The sequence below is a fragment of the Grus americana genome, chromosome 2 (genome assembly GCF_028858705.1).
Source record: "Grus americana isolate bGruAme1 chromosome 2, bGruAme1.mat, whole genome shotgun sequence".
In the NCBI taxonomy this organism is placed as follows: Eukaryota; Metazoa; Chordata; class Aves; order Gruiformes; family Gruidae; genus Grus; species Grus americana.
The window spans coordinates 100,975,348-100,987,541 of NC_072853.1; the positions used below are offsets into that span (position 1 = coordinate 100,975,348).

The 12,194-nt window shown below is 48.1% G+C and overlaps 1 pseudogene; it reads left to right on the forward strand.

Moving 5' to 3' along the window:
- Positions 1–1,023: 1,023 nt before the first annotated feature.
- LOC129203826 (U2 spliceosomal RNA) lies at positions 1,024–1,197 on the forward strand (annotated as a pseudogene).
- The last annotated feature ends 10,997 nt before the right edge of the window (positions 1,198–12,194 follow it).

A 12,194-nucleotide genomic window follows, 5' to 3' on the forward strand; every position in this document is an offset into this window, starting at 1 on the left:
GGGTTGCAGTGTATGGAGGTTGCAGGTTCAGCTAACTGTGGCTCTCAAAATCATTGGTGTGTAGTAAAGATGTCTCAGGTCTCTCTTGCATCCCTTCTTTGCTGACCATTTGCTTCAGCCTAGAATATAGGAGCATTTGTGAGTGTATGAATGAAAGAGTTCCTACATTTTACTGCTTTGACACATGGTGTTAGGATATGTATAATATTTCACCAAGCAGTCACTCAAAGTTATAGGGTTTTTTAAATCATTTTTCCAAAAAGGATGTGATGTGCTGGTTGATCCTCTTCACTTTATTCAGGAACCTAGAACAGCTGGTTTTACCACCATTCAGTAAAGAAAGGGGATGAAGGAAATTGCCTTCAGACTAAAAAGAACAGAAGGATTTTTCTGTGCGTTTGAAAGGTGCAGCAATATGTTGTAGATAGAGCATAGGACAAGTAGTTTAAGGCCTGCTTTTCTTTTCCTCCACAAATATCACAGGCTTTGGATGAGGCACTTACTTTTCTCTAATAAAAACTTATTAGTTATAAAATCAGATTGATACAATACAAATCTCATGCAGATGTCAAAGGGCCCAATATATTCATATTTCGATGTGATGAGAGTCTAAGATGGAAGGAGCTCTGGAAGAACTGTGTTTACAACAATCAAGAGACATTCATTGAGGGAATGGGAAGGTGTGTTGCGATGTTGTAGAACTAAGGAAAAATAAGGAAAAGAAGCAAAATAGATTAGTAGTTAGGACAGAAACAACATTTAGCAAATCAAGAAAGGAATTATCAAAAGATAAAATGTAATCTTACACACTTTAAAATGTAGGGGAAAAAAATGAAGGCACATATTTCTTCCACTCATTCACATCTTGCACTGGTAATGATGTTAGTGTAGAATGGTGGCTTGTTTGTGTTGTGAAGTCCTTGCTTTTCTCCAGAGAGACACAGACAGGGCATGGAATAGCACCATAATGAGACCGTGGGAGCTGCCATGCTGGCTTACACTAACTTGCTGTCTTCTCTCCACATCCCTTCTTGGCCTTTTAGCTAAAATCATGTGTAGTACCCATTCTTGTCAATTTTATGCCACTCATATCTTCAATATGAGGACATGATGTTAAATGAGTGTGGAAAGCGGGAGGTGGACTTGGAGCTTGCTCTGTGCCTTGTCCTAGCAATGCAGTGCCCCAGGGAACAGGACTGGGTGATGGGAGGGGTGGGCTGAGAGAAAAGTCTATAAGCAAGGCACATATGCAGCAGTATTTCACAACAATATTTTCCCAGCCTACAGTGATTTGTGGTTCAATGACTTTCTGAGCCAAAGGGGGTATTTGTGTAAATTCTTTTCTATTAATTTTCCTGATTTTTCCGAGCCAGATTCTGCAGCAAGGAGGGTACAGCAACCATCTCGACACACTGTGTGAGGAAGCATTCCCTTCTCTTGGCTTTGAAACTCTGATCTGCCTTTTTCATTGATGCTCCCCTAGTTCTTTTTTTTTTTTTTTGAAAGACACAGAATAACCTTTCTTTCATTTACTTTCTTTGTGGGCCACTTATGATTTTAAAGATCTGTGTCATGTCTCTTTAAAAAGTTGTAAATTATGGTTACAATATGAATACAGTTAATTTAGTTTAATGGCAGGCTGTGTAAGAAAAAAGCTAGCAGGAAGTTAAAACAATGATACATCCTTCAACAGACATTTCAGTGTGATTAAGAGACAATACAGGAGCTATTAACTGTCAGGCTGCAATGAAGTTAAACAGCTTGTTTTGTTTTTACTGGAAAGCAGAAGGACTATAAAGAATTTAAAATGTCTTTCAGATCAGGGCAAGGGAGTTGCTAAGAAGCTGTTTCCTCATGTAAAAACCTTACTGAAAGGTCTGAGGAGCCTGAACATCCTGAACTCTTTTCATAGGGAATAGGTAGGAGTTGTGTAAGGAGATCATTTATAGCTACAAAACTCTTTTTCTTTGAAGTTTTGTCCTGTTCTTACAATTCAGACAGGCAATACTGCGGTACTGGCTCTTTGCTAGAAGAACAGAGGGAAGAAACAGAAGTACTGAACCCAACACGGGTAAACCCTGTTGACATCTAGCACATTGTAACCCGTGGCAGAGCCTAAGCAGAGAAGAACTTGGAAACTCCCAGGAGAACTGGTGAAGATTCAGGTTTTGTCAGTTGAGGAGATTCAGTGAGGACACTATGGAGGCCATGGGTGTTTGGGAAGGCCTCCAGGCATTGTTTTCATCTTCATATATTTTTAATGGTTTCACGTTTTTGCCTCCAGGATAGATACAGTTTAGAAAACTCGTATAAGCATGCAGCACCTTTTGGAAACCCCAGCCTACATTTCTTTAGAGTTTAATACCATTGTTGGCATTGGTATTTTTTTATTAAATTATGTTTTGGGGTTTTTACTTGTCTGCATGCCCTGGCACTGGTTGTGCTGAAGAAACTTCCATTTCTGTAATCCTGACTTTTTGTGTATAACTGCTATTTTCTGTTTTAGCCAGAGGTGTTAAAGCAAGATGTGGTTGACTAGCTGCAGGTACTTTTCAACACTAGTGTCTCCTAACTAATCTTTAGACTGGTGTCAGTATCAAATTTGCAGATGTTTAACCATAGGTCCCAAAGTTTATGCTGCCAGCTGTAGAAATGTCCTGTATCTATTAGAACACAGGATTGTGAGCAGAAAGTTCAAGCTCCACATGACAGTGTCTCACTGACTTGCATAGTGTTCTTTTGCTGAGGACTTGAGGTGGTTTTAGCCTCTATGAAACAGGTACATTAGTTGCTTACAACAGTGTGGCCCAGTGTGCTGTTTGGAAACTCAGTAAGATATATCAATGAAAGAAATTTCTGAATGACACCTTCAGCAGTAAAGTTGATGCTTAAAAATTTCTCAGTAGAGTGACTGTACCAAATGTTGTTATAGTTCTCATTTTATCTAGATTGTCCTCCAACCAAAGGAATTCAGCTAAATGCATGAGCTATTTCTTCACATGTAACAAAATATTATTGCTGTGGAGAAGTCATCATCATCTGTGGAGGAAGTAATGCCCAGCTTTTGCTGTGCTCTGAGGTACTGTACCAATGCTTTTTGTTCCCTCTCCTGCCTCTGCTTTGAGCCCTGTGAAGAAATTACTTTGGGAGCTGTTGAAACACCTACCTTTGCAAATTCAGACCTGGGGTCCTCAATCTTAATTTCTTCAGTTACCGCAACCAGCAGTGGCCAAATGTACCCATAGCATACATAGATGCCAGCAGCCATAGATACTGCGTGAGGTGACTGGCGCAAGAACTCCTGCCTTTATTGGATGTTCATGAGGAGGTGTCCCTCATCCTGTTCTGTCACATAACCTCACCTCCTCAAAACTGGATCCCAGCCCCACATGAATAAGGGGACCTTAACCTTGTACTCTTATCTACCGCTCCCATCCCTGCAAACTGTTACAGTCACATCCCTTCACTAATATTTTCTTGCACAAAAACACAGATTAAGCCTATGCTCACTTTGTTTCAAAATATACTTGCAGATGCCTGATAAAAGTCTGTAGCCATGATACTGTTCTCTCTGTATTGCAACTATTTACACGGACGATGCCCAACTGTAAGTATTGCCAAATATTTGAATTAGAGACCATGGGGATCATTAGCCACAGCTTCCTGCAGTAATTGAGGGAGGCAGGCTCAGGAGCCTTGGCTGAGCACTCGTCACTAAACCTGGAATTCATTCCTTCCTCACTCAGCTCCAGACAGCATTTCTGATCTGGGCAATGATTGAGTTAGTGCACCGGTTATTGACTCAAATGTCTGCCTTTTACTCTTGGTTGAATCTCCAAGTGTTTCCAAGCTGTGGTGTACTGGCTGCTCGTGGCACACAAGTGTGTTCAAAATGCTACCTGGCTGGAGAAGAGATTGACGTTCCCTTCCCAGTGGCGGTCCCTGCTGCTGCAGGAACTGTCACAGGGAAAAAATGTATGGGTCTGTGGCTTTTAGTCTCATGGGCAGAGCCATTTCTTGTAAAGTCTTGCTTTGGCCATTTTCCAACTGGGAGAGGTTAGAAAACAGTCTCACAGTGGCTTCCATCAGTCTTTTGTGTCTGACAGACTGGGCCAGGTGGACCGTTTCGCTCAGGAGTTCATGTGTTTTGCCAGCCAACTTCTTTTCCATGCTTAATGACTTTTGCAGAACATTCTAGGCAGCTCCAGTTGATCTCATTCTTTCATCCTCCTGTGATCTCACTGAGTTTCTGGGAGAATGAAGTGTGAAGGTGCAGTTGGCCTCTTCTGTACTCCAAACCCTCAGGCTGCCAGTGCTGGAAAGGGGAGCACATGGTAGCGCTACAGCTTATGCCTAATTCTTGAGTGGTTCTGTGACTGGAGAAGTACTTGTCCTTGGAGAAATCAGTCCTTCATTGGACAAATCCTGATAGCATTGGTATTTCAATGCAAATTTTAAATTCTAACCTCTGGCCTGTATATACTAAGACATTCATCCAGTTACATGCTGAATTTATGCAGGACTTTTTTTAGAAAAGAATGTGGAGTTAACTGGGGGTTATCAATAAGCATGTAGACAAGGAGGAGGTTATCAGGAGTGGTCAACATGGATTCACCAACGGGAAATCATGCCTGACAATCTGATAGCCTTCTATGACGGCATGACCAGCTGGGTGGATGAAGGGAGAGCAGTGGATGTTGTCTACCTTGACTTCAGCAAGGCTTTTGGCACTGTCTCTCATAACATCCTCATTAACAAGCTTAGGAAGTGTAGATTGGATGAGTGATCAGTGAGGTGGGTTGAGAACTGGCTGAATGGCAGAGCCCAGAGGGTTGTGATAAGCAGCACAGAGTCCACTTGGAGGTCTTTAGATAGCGGAGTGCCCCAGGCGTAAGTGCTTGGTCCAGTCTTATTCAACATATTCATCAATGACCTGGACGAGAGGACAGAGTGCACTCTCAGCAAATTTGCAACGATACTAAGCTGGGAGGAGAGGACAGCACACCGGAAGGCTGCGCTGCCATTCAGCAACATCTTGACAGGCTAGAGAATGGGGCAAAGGGAAAACATATGAAATTCCATGCGTGCAAGCGTAGGGTCCTGTCCCGAGGGAAGAACAACCCCAGGTACCAGTACAGGTTACGAGTTGACCTGCTGGGAAGCAGCGCTGTGGAGAAGGACCTGGGAGTCCTGGTGGACAACAAGGTCTCCATGAGCCAGCAGTGTGCCCTCGTGGCCAAGAAGACCAATGTTATCCTAGGGTGCATTAAGAAGAGTGTGGCCAGCAGGTCGACCGAGGGACCTTATCCTCACCCTCTGCTCTGCCCTGGTGAGGCCACATCTGGAATATGGTGTCCAGTTCTGGGCAGCCCAATACAAGAAAGACAGGGAACTACTGGAGAGAGCCCAGCGGAGGGCTACAAAGATGATTAGGGGACTGGAGCATCTCTCATAGGAGGAAAGGCTGAGAGAGCTGGGTCTGTTTAGCCTGGGGAAGAGAAGACTGAGAGGGGATCTTTTCAATGCTTATAAATATCTACAGGGTGGATGTCTAGAGGAAGGGGCTAGGCTCTTTTCAGTGGAGCCGAGTGACAGGGCAAGGGGCAACGGGCACAAACCGGAAGACAGGAAGTTCCATCTGAACAGGAGGAAAAACGTCTTCTCTTTGAGGGTGACCGAGCACGGGAGCGGGTTGCCCGGAGAGGTTGTGGAGTCTCCTTCTCTGGAGATACTCAAAAACCCGCCTGGACGCAACCCGGTGCAACATGCTCTAGGTGATCCTGCTCTAGCAGGGGGGGTGGCCTAGATGATCCTGAGAGGTCCCTTCCAACCCCTACCGATCCGTGTGAATCTGTGTGAAGTGATGGCAGCCCGTGCAGCCTTTGTCTTGCTGCTGCTTCTAATCGTCGTCTTCTAGAGGCCCTGCGTGACCCCCCTAATCAACTGCTTAGTCTTGGTCTGCCTTCACCCCAGGCGGAATTTATCTTTCTTGAACCCGAGGAATGAGAAATGTCCACAGTGGTCCAGGCGAGTTCTCACCAGGGCTTTGCACCATGCTTGCCTTTCCTACACAAATACCTTGCCTGACACACAAGGCGGCCTTTGCCTGTGTGACCTCGGTGGCTCATGGTCACCCTCTCATCTGCTCATGCTGCCTCCAGGAACATTTGCCTACTCCCATGTTTCCAAACCGGAGCAGAAAGTCGTGGCGCTCCACCTGACGTTGTGTTCCCTGTCTGTGCAGTGCAGTTCTTCATGCGTGGCTTCTTGATGTCGGGGCTATCTCCCTCTGCTGTCAGAGCTTCAGCTGATTGGATTCAATTCGATTTGATTCTCTTCTTCTCCCTCTCTCCTTCTTTCCCTACCAGTCCGCGCTGAGGAGGAAATCTCGCATGACATTTCTTCCCAGCCCTGCCCTAGCAGAAGGGATGCAATGGGTAATCATGTCCCATCCTAGCCATTGGCTCTGTCACTTTCTGGGAAGGAGGCAGGTACCTTCTGATGGGGGGGTGAGAGCTGGCCATCGTCTCGAGATCATGCGACCACCTGAATAAAGCTGCAAAAAGCGTGCCTGAACTGCGGTTGCTGAGAGTCTTCCATGGTCTCCCAGTGTAGCTGGGTTTCCACCGGATGGCAGACCCCCACTAGAGCCTCTGACACTAGCGAGGCTCAAAGATCAAGCCCTCGGTCAGAGGCAGGAAGTGCTCCACAACTAAATGGCTGCAAATCTTTGTGAGGTGACTGAGACCTCTTCATTTCCCCGTGGATTTGTTGGGTTTGTTTCTCCTTGGACCCCTTTTGAGAAACGCCAGAGCTGTTTCCCTCGGAAAAACATGCTGCACCAAAAGAGCCAGAGAACAAGAGTACTCCATCAGAGCCAAGGTCCATCTGGCCCAATGCTCTGTCTCCACAGTGGCCAACCATCAATGTCTAAAGGAGAGCAGATCAGCAGCGCAGCTCTGCTTCTGCCCGGGGCCTGGGGGTGCTCATAGGCCTCAATGGCTGGGACCGGCCTCCCCTGGGACCCCCACCCAGACCGTCTCCTGCCAAGGGCCCAGGGATGGGGTGTCTCAGCTCAGCCTGGGGCCTTCAGGCCCTGCCTCAGCCATGTGGTAGGTGTGCCCGTCTCTGACCCTCTCTCCTGCTCCTGGACGGGCCTGGGATGTGCAGTGCGAGAGTCGCTCTCCTGGGTGGACCCCTCAGACCTAGGACAGAGCTTGTCAGGCTCAACTCAATGCATAACCTAGCATAACTAGTCTAGTCTAGCCTAGCCTACTCTAGTCAATTGCCGGTTGAAAACCACCGAGAGTCTTATTTGCCGGGCGGGTTCCGCTCCAAAACCATTTTCAAGGACACAAATCAGAAAGGTTACAAGTGGAAGGAGGATTTTATTTTCTCTTATTTTAGGTGATTGTACGGGATTTGCCTGAATCCCGTCCAGGGCCGAGGCTCACAGGCATTAACACAACGTGCCATGTGTAGCCGGCAGCAGGCTGATGCCTTCTTCAGTTTAGCTTGAAAAAACAGCCCTTGCAGCCTGGCAAAGGCAAGTCGCAGAGCTGCAGAAAGTAGCAGCAGGAATACAGGCCGAGCGGGCCCTGTTTCCTCAAGAGTGAGAACTTGAAGCACGAGGATCACGACCAACCACACACAAAAGCGGAGGTAGAAGAAGAATAGGAAGACGATGACGACGACGATGATGACGAAGACGAGGTGTGTGGGACCATGGGCTATCTTCCAAAGTATGGCACCTATCGATGAGAAGCATCCTTTCTGCCCTGTCAAACTTGCTGCGCTGTGCTTCTTGGCCAGCGATGCAGGAAAAGCGCTCTCGTGCCTGCCCCGCGCTTGTTTTGCACGCAGGGAGAGCTGAAAAGTGGCAGCTCCTGGTGGTGCAGCAAGCCCGGAGCCCTTCCAAGCACCGGCTGTTCTGCACAAGCAAGAAACACTGGGGAAACGGAGCCAAGGGAAGAGCAGAGCTCGCTCCTGCTGCAAACTCGCCCGGGGAAAGAGAGCCCCAGGGAGCCAGGGCACAAGTAGCGCCTTGGAGGCGCAAGAGCAGCCGGCAAGAACCTCCCTGACATGGCCCCGAGGAACCCTGACAAGGGGCTGTGCTCAATGCGACAGAGGACAAGACGCAACCCGTGGGGGCCACCCTGGCTGGGGGCCCGCCCTGGGAGTCTAGAAAGCTTCCTCCCCCCAGATGCGGGGCACGACTGCCCCCTTCGTGGAGCATGAGCAGCAGGCACCTGGCCAAAAGGGCCCAAAGGAGCCCTGCAAAGCAAAGGGCCGTGCTCAGTGCTGCGGAGGAAGGCAAAAAACCCCCGGTGACGGTTGCTAGCCCACCGTGGGGGAAAAAAAGCCTCCTCCCCCCAGCTGCAGGGCACGAGGGGCCATCTTCGTGGTGCATGAGCAGCAGCAGGCAGTGACCTAGCCAAAAGGGACCAGAGGAGCCCTGCCCTGACAAGTGGTCATGCTCAATGCTGCAGAGGAAGGCAAAAAACCCCCGGGGACCAGTGCCAATCTGCCCCGGGGGAAAATTCCTTCCTGACCCCAGCCAGCGCTGGCAATCGGCTATTCCCTGAGCATGTGAGCAAGACCGGACTCCTCCTCCTCCTCCTCCTCCCACCGGCTGGTCACGCCTCCCAGGAGCTAGATGCCCAAGCCCTACACTCCCTCAAGCTGGAGCCATCTCAGGGGCTTCCCAGAGTGGCCGAATGCCCCCGGCCTGATCGACCGACCCATCAGGGGCAAGAATCCTTCCCGTGCCCCGTGCCTGGCAGGACACCGCTGCCTGCTTCAAAGCACTGGCACCCCTGGCAACATCTCTGCACCCACCCCATTGCTTACGGCTGCTGCCACTGGCTCCCCGCAGGGGATGAGGACGGCGAGCTCTGCAGCGCTCCTCCAGAAGGCATTCCCTTGCTCCGGCCACTGCTCTCCAGCTGAAAAGGCCCGATAGCCTCGGGCACCTCTGGGTGTTGCTGGTTCTTCTCATGTCCGGCAGCCTGGTCCAGCCTCCGGTCGGTCTTCCTCCCTCCGCCCCCTCCCTCCAAGGACTTCCGCTGGCTCCTCAAGGACTTCCTCTCGCGTGTCTGCGGGCTGCCCCCGGGCCGGCTCTGTCCCGACGACGGGAGGATGCCCCCTTTTATCCTCCCCGGGGCATTGTGACTGCTGCCTTGCCGGGTGGCGGCACTGTGACATAGGGGTGGCGGGGCCCCACCCACCCCGTCCGCGGCCCCCCCCACTGCCCCCCCCCCCCCGCCCAGCATCCTTTGGAGGAAGGAAGGCCTTTTGGGGTGCTGGCCCCGAGGATGTCCCTGTGCCCAGGAGGCTCTCCCTGCCCTTGCTGGCCGTGCGCTGGGCACAGCTGCTGGGCGTCCCTCTCACGTCAGCTCTACCTTCGGGCTCTCTCTGGAAAGAAGGGCATGGCTGCCATAGGCATTCGTCTGGTTTTGGGGGTGCCAGAGGGGAAAGAGAGGCTTTGCTTCCTTCTCCGTCACCTCTGCAGAGACGTAGGGAGCGTGCATGGTTTCCTCGCCATTCCCTAGCAAGGCACCAAGGCCCATTTGCTGCTGCTCCTCCTCTGCTGATGGTCTTCCTCTTGGCATGAAGGGCTGAATTGGTTGGTGTTCTCGACCGTCTTTTTCCTTGCACTTCAAGAGCTCTCGTCCTCCTCTGGCCTTTGCCCTTGATATCCTTCTCGAACCATATGCATGAATTTCACAACCATATGAAATTCCATGCGTGCAAGCGTAGGGTCCTGCCCCGAGGGAAGAACAACCCCAGGTACCAGTACAGGTTACGAGTTGACCTGCTGGGAAGCAGCGCTGTGGAGAAGGACCTGGGAGTCCTGGTGGACAACAAGGTCTCCATGAGCCAGCAGTGTGCCCTCGTGGCCAAGAAGACCAATGTTATCCTAGGGTGCATTAAGAAGAGCGTGGCCAGCAGGTCGACTGAGGGAGCTTATCCTCACCCTCTGCTCTGCCCTGGTGAGGCCACATCTGGAATATGGTGTCCAGTTCTGGGCAGCCCAATACAAGAAAGACAGGGAACTACTGGAGAGAGCCCAGCGGAGGGCTACAAAGATGATTAGGGGACTGGAGCATCTCTCGTAGGAGGAAAGGCTGAGAGAGCTGGGTCTGTTTAGCCTGGGGAAGAGAAGACTGAGAGGGGATCTTTTCAATGCTTATAAATATCTACAGGGTGGATGTCTAGAGGAAGGGGCTAGGCTCTTTTCAGTGGAGCGGAGTGACAGGACAAGGGGCAACGGGCACAAACCGGAAGACAGGAAGTTCCATCTGAACAGGAGGAAAAACATCTTCTCTTTGAGGGTGACCGAGCACGGGAGCGGGTTGCCCAGAGAGGTTGTGGAGTCTCCTTCTCTGGAGATACTCAAAAACCCGCCTGGACGCAACCCTGTGCAACATGCTCTAGGTGATCCTGCTCTAGCAGGGGGGTGGCCTAGATGATCCTGAGAGGTCCCTTCCAACCCCTACCGATCTGTGTGAATCTGAATCTGTAAAACCATGCAAATATTCCTAGAGAATACATGGGCATTTACTGTATTTCTTATGTAAATAGGATATAGAATATACATATGGCAGGTTTAGTCTCTACCGCTGTAGTGGCATATGCAGATAGCTGCTTCATGTACATATGTGTATCAGTAACTGAATATTAAAATTGAACAATCATGTAGCACTCTGTATGTTTTCCCTCATTTTAAAAAATCTGGCCTGCTTTATGTAGGCAATGTATTACTGTCCTCTTTGGAACGTCTATACAATTTTTACTGAATTCATAAGTCAAAATATGAATTCAGTTTTCACAAATCGAAGCACACTAACCATTTCTGTGGTGTCATCTTGTTTGCATTTAATAGAGAATTCATGAGTTGAATAATAAATTTTGAGAGTGAAAAGCATTTCACAGAAGAAGTTCATAAAGATGTCTAACACAGAGAGGATACATCAGATGGAAAAGTCCTCACTGTGCTGGAATAATTACAAACTCCTTTTAATAAAATTTATTAATGGGATTTTTCAGATGTGGCTTAGGATACTCACATGGAACATTTAATAAGCTAAAGTCACTCCATCTTGGGGCTGCAATCATTATTTGGACCGTCTTTAAAAGTTCTGCCATTTATTCAATAGTCTATAATGGGCTTTATGAGCTGTATGAGTTCATTATGCAAATACCTATTTAAGATTTGTATGGACCACAATTAAAAACATAGCTGGAGAAAATGTGTTGGGTTTTACATGCCCAGTAGGCAGGCTCCAAAATGAGGTATCTCCACTGCCTCAAATTACTTTAGTACCAAACTAACTTAAGCAAATTACATTTTCACTATGAATACCTGCATTGTCTTACTTTCCCACTCTTATTTTATTTCCAAGCCTAACAGTTAAGGTCTACCATTGAATCAGGACAGAGACTGAGACATGCTTTCACTATTGCATGTCATTTTTAGGGCGTGTTCTTCTGAGACATTGTTTTGCCAGCATCTTCAATAGCATTATAGCTTCAAATGTACCTATGTGTGTATAAACTTAAAATGGCCAGATTTCATGAGAGATTTTAAAAAGATTAGATTGTCAAGCCTGGGGTGTCAATAAATTATCTCATTCGCGAAACCTTAGGAAACTGAACTTGTGGCAAGGGTTAACTCTGCAGATGCCAGCAAAGATTTTAACAAATACTTACCTTCATTCTTCCTTTTGTCCACAACTGCAGCATTTCATTTGCCTGGAGTATGATGGGATCAAAAGAGGAATACAAAGGAGCGCTGTCCCCTTCCACTGTTTTTTCATGGAAGCTGAGTGTTCTGAGTCTCCTCTGACATTGACTGTAAAAGACTGAAGACTTTCCCTGCCTTATATTTGCCATTGGGGAGCGGGGGGGAGCATTTTCTGTCACATCTAAGGTGCAAATAACGGCTGTAAGAGTCGCTTCAGGACACTAATATATAAAATCTTCACCCCACAGAGTTATCATTCTAGTGTTAAGTTGCAAATGAAGTGGAAAATCTTCTGTGATAACAAGACATAATAGTGAAGCAATTGGATTGGGGACTTTGTGTCCTATTTTTTGTGTCTTAAGAGAAATCATTACTTGTATGAAATGGAAAATGTTTTCTGCTCTTTCATGGCAGTGGTATGAATTTTATTTTACAGAGGTTATGGTTA